This window comes from Colobus angolensis, unplaced genomic scaffold, assembly GCF_000951035.1.
Source record: "Colobus angolensis palliatus isolate OR3802 unplaced genomic scaffold, Cang.pa_1.0 Scaffold15, whole genome shotgun sequence".
In the NCBI taxonomy this organism is placed as follows: Eukaryota; Metazoa; Chordata; class Mammalia; order Primates; family Cercopithecidae; genus Colobus; species Colobus angolensis.
In genome coordinates, this window is record NW_012114599.1 from 16051745 (window position 1) to 16065718 (window position 13974).

The following is a 13974-nucleotide window of genomic DNA, read 5'->3' on the forward strand; positions in this document are numbered from 1 at the left end:
GCTATGGTCTGAATGCGTCTCCAAAAATTCATGTTGAAACTTCATTGCCAAAAGAGGTGGGGCTGGCCAGGCATGGCGTCTCATGCCTATAATCCCAACACTTTGGGAGGATGAGGTGGGTGGATTACTTGAGGTCAGGAATTCAAGACCAGGCTGGCCAACAAGGCAAAACTCCATCTCCACTAAAAATATAAAAATTAGCCAGGGGTGGTGTGGGTGCCTGTAATCCCAGCTACTCGGGGGCCGAGGCAGGAGAATCACTTGAACTTGGGAGACCGAGGTTGCAGTGAGCCGAGATTGCGCCATTGCACTCCAGCGTGGGTGACAGAGCAAGACTCCCGCTAAAAACAAAAAGAAAAGAAGTGGGGCCTCTAGGAGGTGATTAAGGCATGACAGCAGAGCCCTCGTGGATCGTATTAGGGCTCGTGGATCATAAAAAACTTGAGGAAGTGGATTTGCTGTCTTCCATTCTTTGACCATGTAAGGACACCTAGGCAGGGTCATTATGAGGAATGAGCCCTTACCAGACACCAAACCTGCTAGCGCCTTGATCTTAGACTTCCCAGCCTCCAGGACTGTGAGAAAATAAATTTCCGTTCTTTGTAAGTTACTCAGTCTCAGGCATTTTGTTGTAGACGCACAAATGGACTAAGATAGGACCATAGCTATGAACACCATTTCATAAACTGCCTGATAGAAAACTGCATGATTCTCACATCAGGATCTATGAAGACAGAGTGCAGTCAGGGTCCACAAATGCATAACCTCTGTGTTCCTGCTCCTGAGCCTGGGGAGGAGTCTCTAACAAACTGTAGATGGTGAAAGATCTGTTTAATATCGAGTCTACATGTCACCTTATCATCTTATGTAGGTTCAATGCTCTACAAAGCCAAAAACTACTTATCAGACATGGTATGAAAAAGATCAATTTTCTGTCCTATACTAGTTAGGCAGTCCCATGTGTAGGGATTAAAGAAATGAAGGGCCTGGGAATCAGCCATGTTATTACACAAGGTGCCCAAATAAAAGGAACTTTGTTTATGAAGTGTTGACAAGAAGTGACTGAGTATCACCAAGACGGAATAACTCTTTTCTGGTTGAGGTGATCAGGAATCACTGTTTTGGCTACGATGAGGGTGACTCATCTTGGGATTCTGAGCCAAAATGCCATTTACACCAATAATAACAATATGCTGAAACTAATTAATACTTTATTCCAAGTCACTCCAGGCATCTAAATAATAGGAAAGATTAACTTTTAAAATTATTTCCAAATTCCCCACAAGAGAAGTAAAAACCTATAATCATTGAAAATGTCTAATTTATTAAGAACAGAAAGCAGATGAAAACATGTTTATAGTTCATGTCTGCCATAGAGAATGAACTACTATGCACTTTAACTCTTCTTTCACTGGGAGATTAGGTGCAATAAAGCCCAGCACATCTTGTCTCAACCGTGAAATAAAATGATCATCTGCTTATGTATCATTTACTTCACACAGAGGGCTCACACCAATAAAACTGCAATTTTATAGAGCTATGAAGGAAGACAAAATCCATAAAACATTCTGTACACTTTTATAGCTTAAAGACATGTTTCTCAGAAAGGTGAACCACATATTTACAAACAAGCCTATCTCACTGTCCTTTCTTTCTTCAGACTGCCTTTTTTCACAATATATAGTAATTCCTCAGGTATTCGGAGGTCAGATTCCAGCAGCTCTTTACGTATCTGAGCATGATCATTGTGACTGGAATTTCCCTATTAGGAGGAAAATATTCTCAGCACTGCTGTCTAATGTCTGCTGAGTAGAGGCAGTCCTGAGCTGAGAGGAGGTAAAACAGCCACCACTGGGGAATCTCTTTGAATCTGCTGTGATTCTGGAGGCTGCCCAATTCAAAAAAAAATAAAAATAAAAATGTTTTAAATTGCCAAACACCCTACTCACTGAAGCAGGAGAAAAAGAGATAGGACCAGAGATTATAAGTAAGAGTTGGGAGGTTTTTCTTTTCAAACAGACAAGCAGCCTCTCTTCTGGAATCAGCACACACTTTGGGGCCTTCTTTTGCTGAATCTTTGATCTTTTGGCCTCTGAACTGCATCTGTTGAATTCCATGGAAATTTATTTAACAACACTATAGTCCAGGCATTGGAGAGAGAATGAGGCCCCTCAGGAGCTTGTTGAGTGGAAGAGAAACCGACAAGCAAACAGATGATTACAATGCAGTCTATTATGAGTCAAATAGAAGCAGGCACCAGCTGTGGTGGAGGAGGGGGACGAGCTTAACCCTGTTAGAGAGTGAGGAGGTTGTAGAAACATTATGGAAGGGTTCTCGGAAGAGCTGATGCTTCAACACAATTGAATTGATGTATTATGATCTGTTAAATACTAACATTTCATATCTATTAATGAGATTAAAATATATATAGACTACTTAATTTAAAAAAACATAATGCCTGTTTTCTTGTAAAAGCATATAAGAAAATACTACCTACAAGAAATCACACACCTTGACCCTATTGTCACCATGGACAGGTCTCTGATTACTTCTCCTTTTAGCTCTTCAAAGGATTCCTGCCCTGGAGGGGAGAGAGATCAGAAAATGTGATTAGAATAATGTGGGAGATAAAATAAAATAAAGTGCCAGGTAACAAGAAGAAAAGAAGCAGAATATACTTTTTCCTGACTCCACACTTTCCATCTGCAGCAGCATAAACTGGAGAAAGACAGATGATTTCACTTAAAATCAAGATAAAACATCTATGACATGGAACTGGAAAGCATCTTTGGTTCTCTGAAAATGATGAGAAAAGCTAGGGGAATGGCATTAGATTTTATACAAGGGCAAGGAAAGGATTAGCTCCTGACTGGGACAGTGGCTCATGTCTGTAATTCCATCACTTTGTGAGGCCGAAGAGGGAGGATTGTTTGAGGCCAGGAGTTCCAGATAGGCCTGGTCAACATAATGAGACCCTGTCTTTTTTTTTTTCTGCGACGGAGTCTCGCTCTCTCGCCCAGGCTGGAGTGCAGTGGCGCCGTCTTGGCTCTCTGCAAGCTCCACCTCCCGGGTTCACGCCATTCTCCTGCCTCAGCCTCCCAATTAGCTGGGACTACAGGCACCTGCCACCTCGCCCGGCTACTTTTTTTGTATTTTTGGTAGAGACAGGGTTTCACTGTGTTAGCCAGGATGGTCTCAATCTCCTGACCTCGTGATCCGCCCGCCTCGGCCTCCCAAAGTGCTGGGATTACAGGAGTGAGCCACTACGCCCGACCGAGACCCTGTCTTTATTTAAAAATAAAAATTAAAAGAACTAGTGCCACAGAATAATAAAAGGGGAATAGTAAACATGATTAAATTGCCTCATGATTTAACTCCAAAGCAGTGCTTGTTCAACATAAGAAATGCTGGCTAAGTCAAGGAGAAGGAGAAGGTGAAGGAGGGGAAGAGGGAAGAAGAAGGAGGAGGAGGAGGTGGAGGAGGAGGAGGTGGAGGAGGAGGACATGGAGGAGGAGGGGGAGTGGGAGGAGAAGGAGAAGGAGAAGAAAGAAGACATAACATAATAACATTATGCTAAGTAAAATAAGCCAGATGCAAAAGGAGAAATAGTGTATAATTCCACTTATGTGAGTATGATGGTTAAATATTTTATTTACCTTTTGTTTTTGTAGAGACGGGGCTCACTATTATTGCCCAGGTTGGTCTCAAACTCCTGGCCTCAAGCAATCCTTCTCCCTCAGCCTCCTGAGTCACAGGGATTACAGGATGAGGATGATTAATTGTATATGTTGACATCAGTTCTTCCCTGGTTCTCCAGGCTGGCCTTGCCATTCCTGAAAATAAATCAGTCTCTCTCTCAATCAATCTCTGTCTCTATGTGTGTATGTGTGTGTGTATAACGTATGTGTACACACACATGCACACACACACACACACACACACACCCTATTGATTCTGTTTCTCTAGAAAACCCTAACTACTATAATGAGATACCTAGAGTGGTCAAAATCAAGGAAACAGAATGTTAAATGGGGAACAGGGAATAAATACAGAGTTATTGTTTAATGGTCAGAGTTTCAGTTTTGCAAAATGAAAAGAGTTCTGGGGATGCATAGTAGTGATGGCAGCAGAACAATATGAATGTACCTAATGCCACTGAACTGTACACTTAAAAATGGTTAAGGCAGTAAATTTTATATTACATGCATTTTACCACAATTTAAAAAATAAAAGACAAAAAAAAAAAAATAAATTAAAAAAAAAAACAGGTGAGAGGACATTGTTACACTTAAGTACATGAAGCCAGAGACTGGAAAAGACTACCACAAGCAGAAGAGGGAATGAGAAAATACCCACAACCCAGTCATACAATTATGAAATTCCAGAACACCAAGGTTACAGAGGAGGGTATAAAAACTTTCAGAAAGAATAAACATGGAAAAGGTCATTTATAAAGGTTTGAAAAACACAGAAAGAAAACAGAGAAACAGAGAGACTTAGTATCCATGAAACACAGATCCAAAGGTGTGACAAAAAATATTCCCAGAGGATGGCTGTCCAACAGGCTGAGAAGGCCCTCTTTCACCACTGTTATTCAACAAAGGCCTGGAAGTCCTGGCTAGAGCAATCAGACAAGAGAAAGAAAGAAAGGGCATCCAAATTGGAAAGGAAGAAGTCAAATTATCCTTGTTTACAAAGGACATAATCTTATATTTGGAAAAACCTAAAGACTCCACCAAAAAACTCAGAACTGATAAATAAATTCAGTAAAGTTATAAGATACAAAATCAACATACAAAAATTGGTATCATTTCTATATGCCAACAGTGAACAATCTGAAAAAGAATCAAAAAAGCAATCTTATTTCCAATAGCCACAAATAAAATTAATACCTAGGAAGCAAGCAAAGAAATGAAAGATTTCTACAATGAAATTCATAAAACATTGATGAAAGAAATTGAAGAGGACACAAAAAAATGAAAGATATTCTATGTTCACGGATTGGAAGAATCAATATTGTTAAAATGTCCATACCACCCAAAGCAATCTACAGATTCAATATAATCCCTATCAAAATACCAATGACATTCTCCACAGAAACAGAAAAAACAATCCTAAACAATCCTAAACCCACCCTTCTCCTTCCAACACTTCCTGCCCCCTCCTATATCATTTTACCACAAAAAATGTGCAAAAATAAAATGTGCACAAATTCAGATTACTATTATAACATATGAATATAATAATCTAATTTTTAAAAGCATATCATAAAAGGAAATTACATAGAAACTACTCTAACAGTAGTCTACATGTAGTGAAACATAAGCAAGTAGAGGTAGTATGGAATCACGGAAAAAACACAGACATGGGGAGTTCTGGTTCCAGCTTTGAGTCTGCATCTGAGTGATCTTGGACATGTCAATGAGCTCTTATGGGTTCCATTTCCTTCCACGGAATCACTAAGGAGTTATGCTAGATCATCACTTGCTCAAGAATGATGAAACATGAGCCCCACAAAATTATATATTGGGGGAAAAAATGAATTTGTGGTCCAATCATCTTGGGAAGCAAAACATTGCCTCTTGGACACCGCAATCTAATATAGATATGGCATTTTAAATGCCATATGGACATGTGAAATTTTATAATAAATACAACTTTGTGTTTAACCTGCCTCATAAATCTATTGAGCCAGGTTTTCTCCTCATCATTTTTTCCTTTGAACCGATTGGCAGTTCTCTGAATCATTGTTTTGTGGAAAACATAGGTTATTAGTCCATTCTAGCACTGCTATAAAGAAGTTCCTGAAACTGGGTAATTTATTTTTTAAAAATAGGTTTAATTGGCTCACCATTCTGTGGGCTGTACAGGCTTCTGCTTCTGGGGAGGCCTTAGGAAACTTACGATCACGGCAGAAGGCAAAGGGGAAGCTGGCATACCTAATATGGCGTGAGCGAGAGAAAAACAGAGTGAAGGGGAAGGCGCTACACACCTTCACACAACCAGATCTCATGAGTACTCTATCACAGGACAGCACTAGGGGGATGGTGCTTAAGCATTAGACACCACCTCCCGATTCAATCACCTCCCAGGCACCTCTTTCAACACTGAGGATTACAATTCAACATGAGATTTGGGTGGGGACAGAGAGCTAAAGTATATCAATAGGGAAACACTAACCTGAAATAATTTCTAAGACAAACATTCTAAGATTCTTTCATTACACAAGACTCCACAGCAATACCCATACAATGGCCCTTGGATCAAACAGTGATAGATTTGGGAAATGTGTATATTTACATCATTTATTTCCATTATTCCTTTTTTCAGGGCTGTGAAATAACTTCACAAGAAGTCATTTAATATGAGATTATGAATGTCATTTCAGAAATAAAATCCTCATAAAATGAAATGATAGTTTCAAAGCACAGCTTGGATCTATTTCTAAGTAGAAATAATTCTAAAATACAAATATTATATCTACAACTTTTTCTATGACATAAACAACATAACAGATAAATGTCTTCTTATCTTCTTATAAAGTGAATAAACACACACACAGAGACACTAACTCAACCCACCCTTACTAAGCAAATAGCAAATCTTCCTCTTTTGACAGAAGCAAATCTGAACAAGGAAAACGTAATGTATTATTTCATAACTATAAACTAATTTTCTTATAAATTTATGAACAGAGCTGGTGACAGCCTCTGTATGTCAATGCCACAACACGGAAAACACTTCTCCTTAGGAGGAGAGAAGAAAGAACCTGATTAAAATGCAATTGATAGGAATTGTCCATCATACATCATACAGAGCTGAGAGAAGCTCTCACTTTAATGCCCTGGCAAACTGTGGGAACAGATGCTGTCATTGGCTCAGGGGAGTCATCGAGGAAACATAAATATGAAAGAGCAGTTTTGCAGGAATGTTTAGAGGCCTTGTTGTAGCAGAGGGAGAACGGGTCTTCAAAGCATATCTAACAAGGTAAGACACGAGGGAGAAGTCTAAATTTATAACAGTCATCAGCCGTAGAAGAAGCCGGAGACCTTGACATCATTAGCAACAACTCTGTGTAGATTTTTCCTCTGTGGGACGTATTTATGGGTGAATTTTCAGTCATTATTCCCAGTTCTTCCAATTAAGGTTACATGAAAAATCTAACCTGCCAGTATTAACATTCCATTGAGGCTTGTCTTCCTGAAATCAGCACGATAGCCAAGGTAGAAAAAAAAAGTATTTCTGTCCAGGCCAATTTAAAAATAAATTGCCATCTGCCACCAGCAGGAAAACTTCACTGGCCACATAACAAAGACACTATTCCAAGGCCATTGTTGAGTATCTGCTGCAGTATGGAATAAAAAACTAAGTGTCCCTATAGGCTGTGGGACTCGTAGTTATTTAAACAAAATACAGATATTTTCCACTTCATTAGGGCTTAGTCAACTAATCTTTTGTCTTCTCTAGATTTGTAGGCACACAATTTACTTGAAAATGATACTTTCTCTAAATTTTATCTTTCTAGTTAAAAACAGCAATAATGTAATCCAGTTTTCACTAGTTATTAGAATAAACCAATCTGGGCTGGGCATGGTGGCTCTTGCCTGTAATCCCAACACCGCGGGAGGCCGAGGTGGGCAGATCATCTGAGGTCAGGAGTATGAGACCAACCTGGCCAACATGGTGAAACCCCATCTCTACTAAAAATACAAAAATTAGCTAGGCTTGGTGGCACAGGCTTGTAGTCCCAGTTACTCGGGAGGCTGAGGCAGGAGAATCACTTGAACCCAGGAGGTAGGGGTTGCAGTGAGCCAAGATCACACCTGGGCAACAGAGTGAGACTCCATCTCAAAAAAAGAAAAAAGGAAAAAAAAAAGGATAAAACTATCTGATGAGGCATCATGCAGCTACAAACACATCAAGCAGGAAAGAAAATTGGTAAGATTTTAGCAAGTAAACACTAAAATCTAAAGATCAGAAAAATTAAAAGCATGAAGCAAGCCTTCTTCATGTGAGTTAATTGCATTTTCCCATCTTATACCAATGTACCACATGGGCCACCAGTCCTCTCTCCCATCCCATGCTAGGAGGCACCAGGGAACTGACCAATGAGAGACACCAGTCAAGGTACATTGACATAAGAATTTATTCCTGCTATTGGCTGAGGCTTCAAAGTAAAGGGAATTCCAAGATCACAAAGCTCCTTTGTCCAAGATCTAATTGGAATGAGCATACATGTAGGGTTAAAATTACTTGTGATTAGTTATCTAGGGAGATTGGGGGTATTTCGATTTTTTTAATTGAATTTTCTTAAAGTGAATTATATGTCAAAAGAAACAGGAGATAAACTATTTTCTGTTTGTTTTTAGAATTTGTTGTATTTTATAATGTTCAAATAATGTCCTTTTTGAAGGGGATCAAAATATGACACTTCAAAATATGCCACTGTGTCATAAAAATTATTTTGAGATGAAGGTATTTTAACTCTGGAAATCCCTTATCTGCCCAAAAGTAGAGCCTCCCAAAAGAACTAATTGCCACAAATCCTGTCTCCAGAAGCAACTCTAATCTCAAAGACTAGGAGTGAGTTCGGCACCACATCTAAACAGACATTGACACAAGATTCAAATCTCCTATCTATTCTCCATAGAGCTCATTTATGCTTCTAAAAAGTTATTTGTTTTCCCATAGTGCTTTTCCATTCCTCCCCTTTATCTATTAAACTGGTATATAAGCCCCAAATTCTAACCACCCCTTTGAGTTACTCATCACTGAACACTCTCATGTGTATGTACTTTGCAAGCATAAATAAACTGTTTTTTCCTCTTGGTAATCTGTCTTTTGTCAGTTTCATTCACAAGCCCCCAGTTACTAACCCTGAGTGAGTAAAGGAAAAGTTTTTGTCTGAGAACTACAGAGAAGGAAGAGGCCTAATTTGTTTTGGTACACACAGAGATTTCTACTCAACAATATGAACACAAACAGATCTGAAAACCTATAACTTCTTTCGTATGTCCAGGTCTCAAATCCTTCCTTCTGTTGGCCTTACTCTTGGTAGCATATGGCCTTCAACAGGTGTTTAGAGTCTCTGATTTAAAAAATTCAAAATTATGATAGCTGCCTCTGGTGCCAAAGTTGAGGCACAATTTGCCTAGGAATAGATTGTCTTATTATGTGAGCTGTCTCTTGAATGGCAGCTCCTTTAGTGATGCAGGTATAAGGCAGACATACAGCCCTTGTCCTGGGAGAAGATGTAAGAGTCCTGTGGGCTTGATAAAGGAGCTCCCACCTAAGACCCCTTTGGATGCGCTACTCAAAGGGAGAAATTGACCATTTTGCTTAAGGATCCCAAGACCCAAGGGGTGGAGGGAGGTGTGGATACTGAAGCCCCATTTGACCCAGGTGAACCTGGGTGGCTTAGACAGTAGTCCACTGGTTTAAGAAGATGTCATGAGGCTCAAAGTGGAACAACTGCAAGGAAACAGGGAGTTTCAGCTGGTAGCATGTGCTCAACTGAAAGGCAAAGTGTGGAGGTTGAGCCTGGTACGGAGTGGAGCTGAGTCTGGAGCCTATGTAGATCTGCAGCCACACAATGTCAGGCGAAGGAGTTGAGCATGTAAATGTAACCTTGGAGCCCAACTCCAGGTCATCAATAGCAGCTTTTGCCAAGATCTGTGCCAGGAAGGGTAGCAGTGAAATAATGCAGAAGAGTTCATCAGGCTGTCCAAGATATTCAACAGCGTAACTGAGTGACAGCATCCAAAGCAACCATTGACTAATGGGCTGATTGGACTTCCCACCTTGCACTCTACCTGATGTGTGGAAGCACTAAGGCTTCAGTCCAAAGATTCTTGGGCAACTGGGAAGAGCAGAAGAAAACCAAAGTGGGAGAAATTTAAGTTCTTGACAAGTAAGGTGTGTGGAGATGAAAATATGAAGTGATTTTTCCCCCAAGCTGGTGAAACAGGTCATATCAAATACACAAAGAAACTCTGTTAAGTCATTTGAGCTAATAAAAGTATATCTCACAATTGTTTATTTAAATAAGATTGTTAATCATTTTTAAATGGTGAAGTCTAGCAGTCAGACAACTCCCCGCTCCATTCACACCAGAGGGGGAAAAGGTTAACTGGTTTAAGAAAAACATCTCATAAATGTATTTTTTCTTTTTAGGAATATGGAAAAAAAAGTAATATGGAGATGTCAATTTCAACATTATTATCAGAACAAAAAAAAACAAGTAAGAAAATTAATCAGGGCCAGAAGTAGCCGAAGCCAGCGGCGGAAGTAGCCGAAGCGGCCGGAGCGGGCGGCAAGGCGAGGCGAAAGCTGCACAGGGCCCTACGCGGCCGCCTCAGCCTGTCGGACTTCGACGAGTTCGAGCGGCAGCTCAACGAGAATAAACAAGAGCGGGACAAGGAGAACCGGCATAGGAAGCGCAGCCACAGCCGCTCTCGAAGCCGGGACCGCAAACGCCGGAGCTGGAGCCGTGACCGGCGCAACCGGGACCAGCGGAGCGCCTCCCGGGACAGGCGGCGACGAAGCAAACCTTTGACCAGAGGCGCTAAAGAGGAGCACAGCACGGTGGACTGATTCGTTCCCCCCGCCATGAGAAGAAGAAGAAGGTCCGTAAATACTGGGACGTGCCACCTCCGGGCTTTGAGCACATCACCCCAATGCAGTACAAGGCCATGCGAGCTGCGGGTCAGATTGCAGCCACTGCTTTTCTCCCCACCATGACCCCTGACGGTCAGGCTGTGACCCCAACGCCGGTGCCCGTGGTCGGGAGCCAGATGACTAGACAAGCCCGGTGCCTCTACGTGGGCAACACCCCCTTTGGCATCACTGAGGAGGCCATGATGGATTTCTTCAACGCCCAGATGCGCCTGGGGGGGCTGACCCAGGCCCCTGGCAACCCGGTGTTGGCTGTGCAGATTAACCAGGACAAGAATTTTGCCTTTTTGGAGTTCCGCTCAGTGGACGAGACTACCCAGGCCATGACCTTTGATGGCATCATCTTCCAGGGCCAGTCACTAAAGATCTGCAGGCCTCGTGACTACCAGCCGCTTCCTGGCATGTCAGAGAACCCCTCCGTCTATGTGCCGGGGGTTGTGTGCACTGTGGTCCCTGACTCTGCCCACAAGCTGTTCATCGGGGCCTTACCCAACTACCTGAACGATGACCAGGTCAAAGAGCTGCTGACATCCTTTGGGCCCCTCAAGGCCTTCAACCTGGTCAAGGACAGTGCCTCGGGGCTCTTCAAGGGCTACGCCTTCTGTGAGTACGTGGACATCAGCGTCACGGATCAGGCCATTGCGGGGCTGAACGGCATGCAGCTGGGGGATGAGAAGCTGCTGGTCCAGAGGGCCAGTGTGGGAGCCAAGAATGCCACGCTGAGCACCATCAATCAGACGCCGGTGACCCTGCAAGTGCCGGGCCTGATGAGCTCCCAGGTGCAGATGGGCGACCACCCGACTGAGGTCCTGTGCCTCATGAACATGGTGCTGCCGGAGGAGCTGCTGGACGACGAGGAGTACGAGGAGATCGAGGAGATCGTGAAGGACATGCGGGACGAGTGCAGCAAGTACGGGCTTGTCAAGTCCATCGAGATGCCCCGGCCTGTGGACAGTGTCGAGGTGCCCGGCTGCCGAAAGATCTTTGTAGCGTTCACCTCTGTGTTTGACTGCCAGAAAGCCATGCAGGGCCTGACGGGCCGCAAGTTCGCCAACAGGGTGGTTGTCACAAAATACTGTGACCCCGACTCTTATCACCGCCCGGACTTCTGGTAGAGGCGGCTGGGGGAGGGTGGGGGCAGGGCTTGCTGGGAGCTTCTCTCCACTCCCGCCCCCCCCTTATCCCCCTCTGAAGACGATGGGCAGAGGAGTGACAGCCGCAGACACACGACAGCCGGCAGCAACTGGAATGGCAGCAATTAAGGGTGGGGGCGGGGGTTGGGGGGTTAGGGCAGGGAGGGGACTGGGGAAGTGCGCACACAGCCCACACAGACAACACGCACCCACACAGACACAGAGGGAAGGGGTTGGGATGGGGACAGGGTGCACAGCAGGGCGGGGTAGGACCCCAGCCCCTCCCAAAACAGCCTCTCCTTCTCCCTTAGACCCCCTTTCTCCTCCCCTTCCCCACGGTAGGAACATAGCGTGTTTATGTTTTATGGCCAAACTATTTTGAATTTTGTTGTCCGGCCCTCAGTGCCCTGCCCTCTCCCTTCTCAGGACCACAGCTCTGTTCCTTCGGCCTCTGGTCCTCTCTGGTCCCCTCCTGGGTTTCTTACGTAGCTGATTTTTCCTCTTTAGTCTCCCCCGACCTGCGCCCAGCCCCGTGGCCCCTGCCCCTCTCCTACTCTCTGTGGCAGTTTCATATTTGCTAAGACGAATTTGCTCATTAAACATTTTGTTGTATTTTACTTTAAAAAAAAAAAAGAAAGAAAACTAATCAGAATTCAATGTTTCTCTTTGAAGGTTATTTTCATGGGATATAGCCCCATTTTCTAAAGTCTCTGCAATTTTACAAGTTCTCTTTGTTTAAATTTTGCTTTCAAGGGCAGATTAATATAAGCAAGAAACAAGTTAGAAACAGTTATAAATATTCATAGGAATCTCTTTTATTGCACAGAAAAGCAAGATTGGGAGTCTAATGAATGTTTCTAGTGCTTTATCAAATTAGATTATTCAAATGCTTTCAATGATACAGAAAGCACTATCACCCAAAAGTCGAAAAACAGAGATCTCTCTTTCTCTTCATCCTGAGCCTCCTTCCTTAAATAGAAATATTTGTACTCACTAGAAATGTAAGCAAAAAGAAGGTCGTAGAGGTCAATTTTGTTGTTAGAAAGGGGGTGAGAAATGAATGTTTTACTTGGTAATGATGAAATAAAGGGAATATAGTGTAGGGGAGAAAAAAAACTTTCCTCTACCTCCTTAGGTTTAGTAACTGAGATCTGTAAATTATACTGACAAAATACGAGTTAACAGGAGAAAAGGTATACAAATGTTATTGATGTTAATATTTTTATGTGCACAGGGTCTTCACAGAGAAGAAGTGAAAACCCAAAGAAGAAATTAAGACTCAAGGTTTATATACCATTTTAGTCAAGGGCAATAAATTATGGAGAAATGATGAGACAAAGGAAAAGAGGTTTGGGCTTCTAGGGCCAGTAAATGTGGGAAAGTGACTAGGAAATATATGGGGGAGACTAGTGGAAGATAAGGGTTATTTTAGTAAGGTTTGTTTATGCAGACTTATCTCAGTGCTAGCTGTCTTATCTTCAGTGATAAGGGCTGCTCCCCTCAATCTGGTACAAGAGATGGGGGACATTTATGCCCCACTTTTAGGCAGTAAAAGGGAGGGCAGAGAGTTCTTTTAGTGTTTGCTGTATCTCAACTGCCTTCAGCTCAAAATAATCAATATGCCAAAGTGTCATATTTAGGGTGGCATATTCTGATACCTTTCAATACCATTGATCTTTCAATTTAGTAGGCTTGAAATTTTAAAATTACTTTAGGTGACATGCAAATTAGATAACCCATAAAAATATGGGTACATGGCCTCTAAGTATTTTGAGTGAAAGATCATAGGCAGAGACCGAGAATCCGCTACTGGGATTTTATTTCCCTAGTACTATCCAAGTTATTATTGCTTTTTTTTTACTTTTATATGAAGAGAAAGATTATAAGAGAAAGTTGTGAATATAATTCACCTGTATTAGCTCTGCATAATAACCAGAACTATCACAAAAGACTCTACAAATACCACAACCTTGTGCAAAAAAATACTTCCACAGGCTGGGCATAGTGGCTCATGCCTGTAATCCCAGCACTTTGGGAGGCCAAAGCGGATGGATCACCTGAGGTCAAGAGTTCGAGACCAGCCTGGCCAACATGGTGAAATCCTGTGTCTACCAAAAATACAAAAATTAGCTGGGTGTGGTGGTGGGCACCTGTAATCCCAGTGCCA

The 13974-nt window shown here is 42.4% G+C and overlaps 1 pseudogene across 1 annotated transcript; it reads left to right on the forward strand.

Moving 5' to 3' along the window:
* The first annotated feature begins 7901 nt into the window (after window positions 1-7901).
* LOC105507541 lies at window positions 7902-12440 on the forward strand (annotated as a pseudogene). The gene is made up of 2 exons (XR_001001118.1): window positions 7902-7938; window positions 10280-12440. The product of XR_001001118.1 is annotated as a splicing factor U2AF 65 kDa subunit pseudogene (transcript).
* Window positions 12441-13974: the final 1534 nt, after the last annotated feature.